The sequence below is a fragment of the Myotis myotis genome, unplaced genomic scaffold (assembly GCF_014108235.1).
Source record: "Myotis myotis isolate mMyoMyo1 unplaced genomic scaffold, mMyoMyo1.p scaffold_m19_p_6, whole genome shotgun sequence".
Classification (NCBI taxonomy): domain Eukaryota; kingdom Metazoa; phylum Chordata; class Mammalia; order Chiroptera; family Vespertilionidae; genus Myotis; species Myotis myotis.
Window position 1 is genome coordinate 94,271,388 of NW_023416368.1, and position 10,903 is coordinate 94,282,290.

Genomic DNA, 10,903 nt, shown 5'->3' on the forward strand with positions numbered 1-10,903 from the left:
GCCCGGGCACTGCCGAGGCTGTCCCCACTTTCTGGTGTGGAGGACCATCTGATTCAGCTCCCGGGCCTGGTCCATGTCTTCCCATACTGCAAAAACTTCTCAACCTTCCTAATGCCACCACCCTTTAATACGGTTCCTCATGTTGTGGTGACCCCCTACCATAAAATTATTTTAGTTGCTGCTTCATAACTGTAATTTTGCTACTGTTATGAATCGTAATGTAAATATATGATATGCAGGATGTATTTTCAGGGGTCGCGACCCACAGGTTGAGAATCGCTGGCTAGCATTATAGAAGGTACCCTGCTGCTTCCTCACTTCAATACCTTTCAAGTTAAGTAGAAAAACTTGTTAAAAAAAACAAAGGGGAGAAAAAGGTTATCTCATCCAGGCTGCGCTCCCAAGGCCCCTGACTGGAGGAATGCCAAGTGGAGGGAGTTGTGGGGGCACTGGTGGCTGTCCTCCAGGGGGGACAGATGGAGGTGGGTAGCTAGCTAGAAGCAGGTTACCCGGGAGTCGGGGGTGGGATAGCAGTGGGGGGAAGGAGGCTGGGGGAGGGGGCACCGGTCATGGGGGTGGGCTGGGGGATAGAGGAGGGGATGGTAGGGCAGGTGGGCTGGAGGCCCGTAGGCAGGGGGCAGGGCGTTGTAGGAGGGGCCCTGGGTCTGCATCATGGACTGCAGGCTCTGGTAGCCCTCTCCAGATATGTAGGAGCTGGTGGTGGACATCCCGGTTATGCAGCTGGAGGGTGGCGGTGGCGGTGGCCGGTGTGGCAGCGGTGGTGGCTGGTGGGCAGGAGGAGGAATCTGGACTTTGGGGAGCTCACTGGCATCCACAGGGCCTGGTGGCTCAGCCTCGCCTAAGGCAGCCGCGAGGGGAGGCTTCCGGTCTGGCGGTGGGTGGGCTGGAGGCAATGGAGGGAGAGTGGTCTCTATTTTGGGAATTTTAGGTGGTGGTGGTTCTGCTGCTTTGTTCTCTTCTTTGGGAGAAACAACCGTGGCTCGCTTCGCCTGGCGGGGGGGACTAGGGTGTGGGGATGGTTTCTAGGGCTGCTGGACTTGCTGTCGCGGTGTTGGCGGCTGGGTTGATGGCTGAGGGTCCTTCTGCGGGGGCTGCGGTGGTACAGGGCCTGGAGCCGACTGTGACGGTGGCACTGGTGGCACTTGTGGTGTGGGGTTGAGCGATGGGGGCTGATGCAGCTGATGAGGTGTGTGATGAGGCATCTGTTGTTTTCCTTGTGAGTGAAGAGCCAGGATTTGGTGGCAGATATCTTCCAGAACATCCCCAGGGACATCTTGCACAAACTGCTCCCACCATCTCGGATACATGGGTTTGGAGGTCCATTCTTGTATTTCAAACTTGCACAAACATCCCTCGAGATACATCACTGCCACTGCTATGATTTCTGGTTCCCACTAAAGTGACAAGGTCGTGCAGAGACTGTCATTTACAAAGGTCCATGCCATTTGAACCAACTTTTGAATTTTGTTTTTATCACCTTTGAGTTGTTTTGCATATTTGAGTAGGAACTGGTATGGATGTTCTACCTATAAATCAAACTTTAAAGTCTGCAATAAGATTCTCTCCAGAACCATTACTTCTTCCTTTGGGTCATCTCCAAACTGTCCAAATTGTACATCATTTAATAAACTATGAGCTGTTTTGATATCTTTACATTTTGGGGGTGTTTCTTCTACTTTCCCAGCCAAAAAGAGACAACAAGCTCCTGTTACATATCTTGGAAATTGCTTAAAGGAATGAAACATATAGAAGTGATGAAAATGAATTCAGTTGCCAGGGTATCATAGTGTAGTCCCAAACGTGTGCCCACATCAAAGATAAACTGAGCCCCCTCTCAGCAGTACCAGGCCTCAGTGGCTGGGTCAAGTCCTTCTAGTTGAGAGAGTATATGAGCCAAGTCTTTCTTATCCCAGTACCAACATGGTTTTGTGTGGTCCAGGTTTGCTGAGGTTACTGAAGGGCTTGAATTTTCTTTATTCTCCTTCATTTATTGAAGTAGACTTGTTTTTTTCAAAAGATTCTCTGAAAATGTTTGAATCCCCTCGTCTCAGGTAAGCCCCTCGGCGACATCTCTCCTTGCTGACCATGGCCATCTTGGAGGTTCAATCAATTAAATAAATATATATTTTTAAATAGTCTGTCAAACTTACAGGTAAAATAAACATTATTATCAAATAGAGAAACAAGGTAAGGATGCCTACAAATGCAATTTTTATTTAACATTGTTCTGGAAGTGCTTGCCAATAGAAAGACATTGGGAGGAAAAAAGTTGTTAATATTAGAAAGGAGGAGACAACATGAAAACCCTAGAGAATTAACTGGAAAACTATTAGATCTAACTACAGTAATGGTTGCTTGGTTAAGAATGTTTTGAGAGATGTTCCCGATGAAAGTGCATTGTGATCCCACCAAGTTATTTTGTGGACACTGACTAACTGATTGTAAACTTTATATGGAAAGACAAAAGACCCAGAGAATCCAACGTAATACAAAAGAACAAAGTCATTGACACTATCTGGCTTCAAGACTTACTATAAAGCTACAGTAATCAAGACAGTGTGGTATTGGTGAAAAAACAAACAAACAGATCGATAGGGCAGAAGAAAGAGCCAAGAAATAAACCTACATAGAAAGGTTTATGATTTTTGACAAAAAAGTAGGGACAATTCAATGAGGAAAGTCTAGTCTTTTCAACAGAGTGCTAAAACAACTGGACATCCAAATGCAAAAAAGAAAAATAGTCTAAATACAGACCCTACCTACACCTTTCACAAAAATTAACTCAATATGAATCATAGACCTAGTGTAAAATGCAGACTTACAATGGCACTGTACCATTTTGCACTCCCATCAGCAATGAATGGGTGTTCCTGTTACTCTGCATCCCATGCAGTATTTAGGGTGGTCATTGCTTGGATCTTAGCCATTCTAATACATGTACAGTGATATATAGAATGGAAAAAACAAACTTTCAGAAGATAATGGAGACATACAGGTGGCTTTCTGTTTGGCAATAGGTTTTAGATAAACACCATGGTAAATTTAAGAATTTTGGGTAGATTAAGGAAGAAACAGGGTCACAAGAAGCAATAACACAACAATGTTTATTAAACAAGATTACATGAGAAGGCAAGTCCTTCCTTGCCAGGGCTGACCAACAGACCCTGAGCGACAGATGAATGATTACTCTGACACACATTTCTGTGAAAGAGAGGGCTAAGGGACCGCTTGGCTATAGGAACCAAACAGCCCCATTCACCTGCCTCCTCAGGCTTTTATTGTAACAACAGCTTGAACTAAAATTAACTATTAGATACTAACAGCAGGGTAAGCATCCTTGAGAAGACACTGCACCTGCAGTGTCCTTTAAGCAAGGATGTCTAAAGACTAAACATAAAGATCCAGTAAACACCCAGGGGCTCAGACTTGTTTGGGAAAGTCAAGGCAGGGGTGACCGCCTTCAGCCAACTCCCCCTGTAGGTTTCCTCCTTACAGACTTTCCAACTAAGTCCCGTGCTTCCCCACATTTCCCAACAAGAGACTTTCCAGAGATAGTGGCACAAGGCCATTCCCCGAAAGAGAGTAGGACAGTGGATCTCCTGGGGAAGAGGGCATATCAGAGAGGGGTTTACAGGACTGGGTGATATTGTTCTGCAGCAAGGTGGGGAGTCTCTGGGTCAGAGATCTCCAAAGGGCAGAAGCAGTGTCTGGGCCTTTACAGCTACAGGGTTTGTCCTATTTATGATTGGCAAGTGTTGGATGCAGTCTCACAAGGTGTGCAAAGTAGGTGGCCTCTAAATGGCTAAGAATTTTTACTTGGATTATATTTAAAGCAATTGGATATGTGAGAATTTGACTTGGATGTCAGTGGGCTTTGGGTTAGTGGCCCCAGCCTGATGTGAAGAAGTAACATTAGGACCATTTTAAGCCAAAACCAAGGGACCATCTTTGGCCCATTTATATAACACCATCAGTACAATCTGTGAAAGTAAAAATTGATCATTTTGGCTTAACTAAAATTCAAAGCTCTTGTTCTGCAAAATACACCTTCAAGAGAATTAAAAGCCACAGACTGAAGAAAATATTTGCAAAATATTTATCTGATAAAGGGTTTGTACCTACAATTTATTTTTTTTTTAGAAAAAAACCCTCTCAAAGTCACTAATCATCCGAGAAATGCAAATTAAAACAACAATGAGGTACCATCTCACACCTGTCAGAATGGCTATCATCAACAAACGACAAGTGCTGGAGAGGATGTGGAGAAAAAGGAACACTCGTGCACTGCTGGTGGGAATGCAGACTGGTGCAGCCACTATGGAAGACAGAATGGAGTTTCCTCAAAAAACTAAAAATGGAACTCCCATTTGACCCTGTGATCCCACTTCTAGGAATATATCCCAAGAAAACAGAAACACCAATCAGAAAGGATATGTGCACCCCTATTTTCAAAACAGCCTAAGTGCCCATCAGTAGATGAATGGATTAGAAAACTGTGGTACATCTACACGATGGAATACTATGCTGCTGTAAAAAAGAAGGACTTCTTGCTATTTGCAGCAGCATGGATGGAACTGGAGAGCATTATGCTGAGTGAAATAAGCCAGTCAATGAAGGAAAAAATACCACATGATCTCACTCATTTATGGATAATAAAGACCATTATAAACTTATGAACAAAAATAGATACAGAGGCAGAGCAGCCTCGAGCAGACTGTCAAACTACAGCGGGAAGGGGCCTAGGAGGGTGGGGGGCAGAAGGGGAGAGTAAGAGATCAACCGAAGGACTTGTATGCATGCATATAAGCATAACCAATGGACATAAGACACTGGGGGGTAGGGGAGGCCAGGGGATTGTCAAGGGCTGGAAAAAAAAGGAGACATATGTAATACTCTTTGTAATACTTTAAGCAATAAAATAATTTTTAAAAAAACCCTCTTCTAACCCAACAATAAGAAAACAAGCAATCACTTTAAAATGAGCAAAAGATCGGAAGAGAAATATAAGCCAAAGAATATGAGCAGATGGCAAATAAGCACTTGTGAAAAGATGCTCAACATCATATGTCATTAGGGAAATGAAAATTAAAACAATGATGATACCACTGTACACATATTAGGTGTCTAAGATCCAAAACACTGCCCCCACTAAATGGCTCAGGGGACACAGAGCAACCGGAACTCTTATTCATTGCTGATGGGAATGAAAGATGGTGCAGTCCCTTTGGAAGACAGTTTGACAGTTTTCTATAAAACTAAACATTCTCTTACCTACAAGCCAGCAATTGCACTCCTTGGTATATACTTGAGTGAGTTGAAAACTTATGTTCACATAAAAACTTATGCACAAATATGTTTATAGCAACTTTATTTATAATTGCCAAAACTTGGAAGCAAACCAAGTTGTTCTTTACTAGCTGAATGGATAAACAAACTGTTTCATACAATGGAATATTTTCAGTGTTAAAAAGAATGAACTATCAAGCCATGAAAAGGCATGGAGAAACCTTAAATTTATATTTCTTAGTTAAAGAAGTCGGTCTGAAAGGACTACATATGGCATAATTTCACCTGCATGACATTCTAGAAAGCCAAAACTATACAGAGCAAAGATCAGTCATTGTCAGAGGTCAATAATCTCATTTTGTAATCTCCTTTTGCTAGTTAAAACTACTAGACACCAATTCTCACTTTTTTAACGTTGGCAAAAATTGAAACATTGGTAGTTCCCAGAGATGCTGAGAATGTCTTTGTTTAGTTTAGAGCCAGTTTCTCTATGTCCAAGTAAAAATTCTTCAAAGTTTGTTACGTTTCCAACACTAGTGCTCAAATCACTATGCACACATAAATCCTGTCTACTGTTTGTAATGTATGCCCATTTCCCTCGTGAATCCCAAGGCAGCAGTGTTTGTAAACCACTAGCCGGGATATAGTACACATTTCTGATTCTTATAAGCCTTATTCTATTCTCAGTGCTATAGGTTAAAATACATTCTAGCTCCAAGAGACTCATTAACTTTCTGCACTTTTATTTGGGATCTTTTTTTTCCATCTCCTGGTTCACCGATGTATGGGAGGAATTTCTCCTTTTCCCTACCTCCCTCCCTTATATTTTTGGCCAAGAAATTTTAGATTATGCCAACTCACTAACGTCCTCTTATTTGGCCTGTTTTCCAACATGAAGGATCTTCTAAAAGACAAATACCTGGCACAATGTCTGACCTCAATATTTAGCTGAGATCTTGTCGTTTATATTGTCAGTGGTCTGATTCCTCACAAATCAGAGTTCAACATGAAGCCACTTCTAACATTCAGACTCAAGCCTGCTATTTTCAGAGGAAAAAATGTCAGTAATTTCATATGCTGATGAAATATAGAGATAGAGGGCAGCTAACATTATCAGATGTTCAGGCTATAATATTTTCTTGATGAGTGGGATTTTTCAATGTGGAATATGCTGTCAAAATGAGAAAGCTTAAAGAGAAGTTTAGGATTTATTCTCACTGTTAAAAAATGATTGCCTTCATTGCATTGGCAATTTTTTGGTGAAAAGTGAAAGTGGAAAAGATTTGGTACCAAGATATTGCAAAGAGCCTGAACTCAACATGGATTCCAGCATAGGCTCTGCTCATTGTAAGAATACTCCCGTGAGCTTCTCAGCTTTAGGTTTCTTCTGTTAAATAGAGATATTAACTTTACTGCAAAGGATTAAATTCTCAATAGACTCACCTCCTGGATTGAGTGCTTTCGTTGTTGTTCTCACAGCACATTACACAGGTCTTTCATTTCATGCACTGCATTTTACGTATCTGCTCACGTGTGTATCTCCAGTGCCCTGTGTATATCCTGACCATGGGCCAGCAGCAGCTCAAGTGGGACTGGAAGAAGAAGCGGTTTGTGGGACAGTCAGGACAGGAGGACAAGAAGATCAAGACAGAAAGTGGTCCCTACATCAGCAGCTCCTACAAGCGGAACCTCTACCAGAAGTGGAAGCAGAAACAGAAGTCCTGCCAATCACAGGTACTTAGTGTGTGGGGGTAGACTTAAAACAAACTGATAATGTGCGTGAAAAGTTGTGCTAAACTACAAGCTCTATGAGGGAAAAAAAGCTATATTATTTTCCTCTTTTCACTGAAATTACAAAAGCATTGCATTCTAAATGCAGCAACTTTGTGATTTATATTGCAGATGGCTTATCTTCAAAGACATGGATTTTTTAATCTCTTGATGGAAATTACAACCCACATTTCAGAGCATTTCACATTCTGCTCTTCAGTGCGGGAGCAGGCTGTACATGGACAGTCAGTTTTAAGATACCCAATACAATGAATTTAGGGTAATATATAAATCTGCATTTCAAAGAATAATTATTCCCTGAGAACTTTTACCACACAGGATTCAGAAGAGGGTACAAACCTCTTCACACAGGGGTAAAGCCACCTTTATTTCCAGGGGTTTAAGTCCAACTTTTGAAAAACTAGGAATGATGAGCGTGGAAGTCCTATTCCCAAGTACCAAGAACCACAAACCACTTTCTTCCTGAACTGGTTCTCTCCTAAGCATTTACTTAACCCACGTTTAGTAAATGTTTCCAAGGGTCAGAATGTGGAACATACAAAGGTTGTTTTTGAAAGTTTGGAACCTGTGGGTGCCAGGAGCCATGTTTCAAGGTCTAGAATGTTACTCCCTGTCGATTTGGGATGGTACCCAAGGCCTATTCCAGGGCACACAATTAATAAAATTGCCCATTTACAGTGTTCTTTCCATGAGCCCTCTGAGTTGCCATAGGAACTCAGGGGTTCTGAGAGCAGGATCAGAGGACACTGCCAGGCATTATTTCAGCTCTCAGCCCGGTCAGGACACAGACGATTAACGGGCTGCTGGCCCAGCTGGCATTTTGCTCTAGTTGGTATTTTGGCTTTCGGGGGGGCTCTCTGAGAGACTTCCTCATTGGCCTGGGTGTTCTGGGGAGGTTAATGACACAAGTCACAAGTCTAAGCTGCCACCACCTGAGCACTGGTTCCTTCCCATGTCCTCCTGGTGACTTGATGACAGGTATTTGGCAGGGTCTGGTCCCCATGGAGCCCAGCAGACTCCATGTGGGTTTTTGGCTGTTGCTATTTCAGGGCTTTGCACAGAACTTTCCCTGCTGCTAACTATACAGAGCAAAGGGGAGAGAGGCAGAAGAAGAAAGGAAAAAGCCCGTCCATGGAGGTTTTGAAGGGAAATTTCATGGAGGCCCGTGCTAGTGTTTATGGGTCATTATGGACTCAGAGGTCTGCAGCCAGAAAAGGGCCTTAGCGACCTCACGCCCGCTCCACTGGAGGGATCAGAGATGCCTCCTGGTATGTTCTAGATCACACAGCCAGTGAGCAGCAAGCAGTGCCACGCAGGGGGCCTTAGATTCTTGGCTCCAGCAAAGAGTACTTTCTACTCTAAACAGTATTCTAGAAATGCATGTTTTCAAACTTTAAATAACAAATATGGAAACCTGGTACTGTTGATAGTTCTGTTTTTCTCAAATTCAAATAAGACTGTTGTTGCAATGGGAAAGAAAAATTAAATACCATCCTCAAGGTGGCCTTTGTACAGTAACTCTAACCTTCCAGATTTTCATGGGTGCCATCCACAGTGTACCTGGCTGGGGGAGGAGGGGAATCTGCATGGAAACCTGTCGCTGTTGAATTTCTCCTAGTGACCATTTCTCTAAACTGAGAGCTACACAGCCCTCCTTAGAGCGGTAATGCTGGCCTGCTTCTCTTCCAAATGCACCACCTCCCCCACGTGTTTAATACAGAGGTGCCATGCTCCAATGTCAGGAAAGGATGACCTCTGATCCTACTGACCAATTTTATTTAAAATATGTGCTTTCTTTTCTCAGAAACTTTTCAAACTAAGGTCGGTCTGGCTTTGTTAATAGGGCTAAGGGCTGGAAGGTTTCCAAGAATTTCACTTTTTTTCTATTCTTACAAATACTGAAAAAAATTGAAAGAAGTTTGCCAGATTTCTCAAATTAAAAGAGGATGCCTAGTTAAACTTAATTTCAGATAATGATGGATAATCCTATATAATAAAAGGCTAAAATGCAAATCAACCAACGGTGGAAGTACTGGTCACTATGAGGCACGCTGTGGTGGCCAACCAGCCCAATCTGGCCCCCATAGACCCCGCCCCTAACCGCTGGTGGCCCCTCCCCCTCCCCACCAGCCCCCCACCCCCACCCCAGGCCCAGGCATTGAATGTCTACCTCCACCCCCCCCCCCCCATCCTCCCCTGCCCCATCTTGGTCTTCGCATGGGGAGGCCGCTCCAGTGGGTGAGCTGCACCCATATCTATATCGCCCTGGACAAGACGGCCTGCAAGATCAACCTGGCCAAGTTCACCCGCGACAAGTGCTCCACCCTCATCGTGACTCACCTGGCAGCCAGAGCCTGGACGTCCTCTGCTGGACAACGTCAACTTCAGCTTCCCAGCCAAGGGCAAGCTCTTCCTACACCAGTGGGTGGTGTGGCCCGGGCTGGCGGAAGCGGCACAGCCTACTCCTTGGTGGCCCCAGATGAGCTCCCCTACCTGCTGGACCCGCACCTGTCCCAGGGCCGTGCCCTCACCCTCTCCCGCCCCCACGAGGAGCCCTCAGGTACGGTCGGCGTGGACGGCTGCTGGTCCGGGTGCCACAGAGCGTGGTGGACGGCGAGGCCTGCGGCCTGCGGAACACCCTGGAGGCGTCCCTGGAGCTGCGGGGCCTGCGCCGCGTGGCCGACAACGCCCAGCAGCAGTCCGTGTGCTTGCGGGCGGCGCCTTCGCCAGAGTCCATCAAGCGGGCCAAGGAGCTGGACCTCCCGGGGCTGGGCCTGCACCTCCTCTTCAGCTCGAGCTTCGAGGTGGAGGAGCTGCAGCGGCTGAGGCTGGTGGACAGCATCAAGCAATACCGCTCAGGGCGACCATCTTTGAGATCAACGCCTCCAGCCGCGACCTGAGCAGCCGGGTGATGCGGGCCACGCGGCAGGACTGCAAGGCCATCGCCAGCAGGGCGGGCAGGAGCGCCAGGAGGGCCTGGCTGGCCCAGCCCAGAGCTGCCCAGCACGGCAGGTGGAGCAGCCTGGGGGCGGAGAGGGGGGAGGAGGAGGGGGAGGGGGAGGGGGAGGGGGAGGGGGAGGGGGAGAGCACGGAGGACGTCTTCACAGAGGCCGTGGGCTGGAAACGGCAGCAGCCAGGATCTGAGCGGGGAGCCAAGAGGCGGAAGGAGGAGGCCCGGCCGCTGGGCCAGGATTTCTATGTCCCCGATCGGCCCAAGGACTTGGACAGTGAACGGGGCCTGAGCGTTGGTGAGGACAGGGCACCTGTGAGCAGCAGGTGGGACTGTCCTGGAGCTGTCCTGGACCTGATGGGGGACGAGGCCCAGATCCTGACCAGGGACCGGCAGCAGCTCAAGTGGGACTGGAAGAAGAAGCGGTTTGTGGGACAGTCAGGACAGGAGGACAAGAAGATCAAGACAGAAAGTGGTCCCTACATCAGCAGCTCCTACAAGCGGGACCTCTACCAGAAGTGGAAGCAGAAACAGAAAATCGCCATACACTCAACGCCTCAGCCCCAGCGGCCGCCAGCAGTCGGCCCCATCCCCTGGGGGCACGTGCAGGAGGCAACCCATTGATGTGTCTTTCACACATCCATGTTTCTCTGTCTCTCACCTTCCCTTCTACTCTAAAAATCAATGAAAAATGTGCTCAGGTGAGGATTAACACACACACACACACACAAAAAACAAAATATGCATACATACACACATATACATAAATACATGAATATTGGGGGGCTAGGGGGTGGGGCCCCACAAGTGCACAGATTTCATGCACGGGGTCTCTAATTTTAGTATAAGTGTGGC

At 46.0% G+C, this 10,903-nt stretch overlaps 2 pseudogenes; one reads left to right on the plus strand and one right to left on the minus strand.

The window, feature by feature from the left end:
* Nucleotides 1–378: 378 nt before the first annotated feature.
* LOC118659149 lies at nt 379–2,064 on the minus strand (annotated as a pseudogene).
* Nucleotides 2,065–6,873: 4,809 nt separating this feature from the next.
* Nucleotides 6,874–10,674, plus strand: LOC118658572 (annotated as a pseudogene).
* The last annotated feature ends 229 nt before the right edge of the window (nt 10,675–10,903 follow it).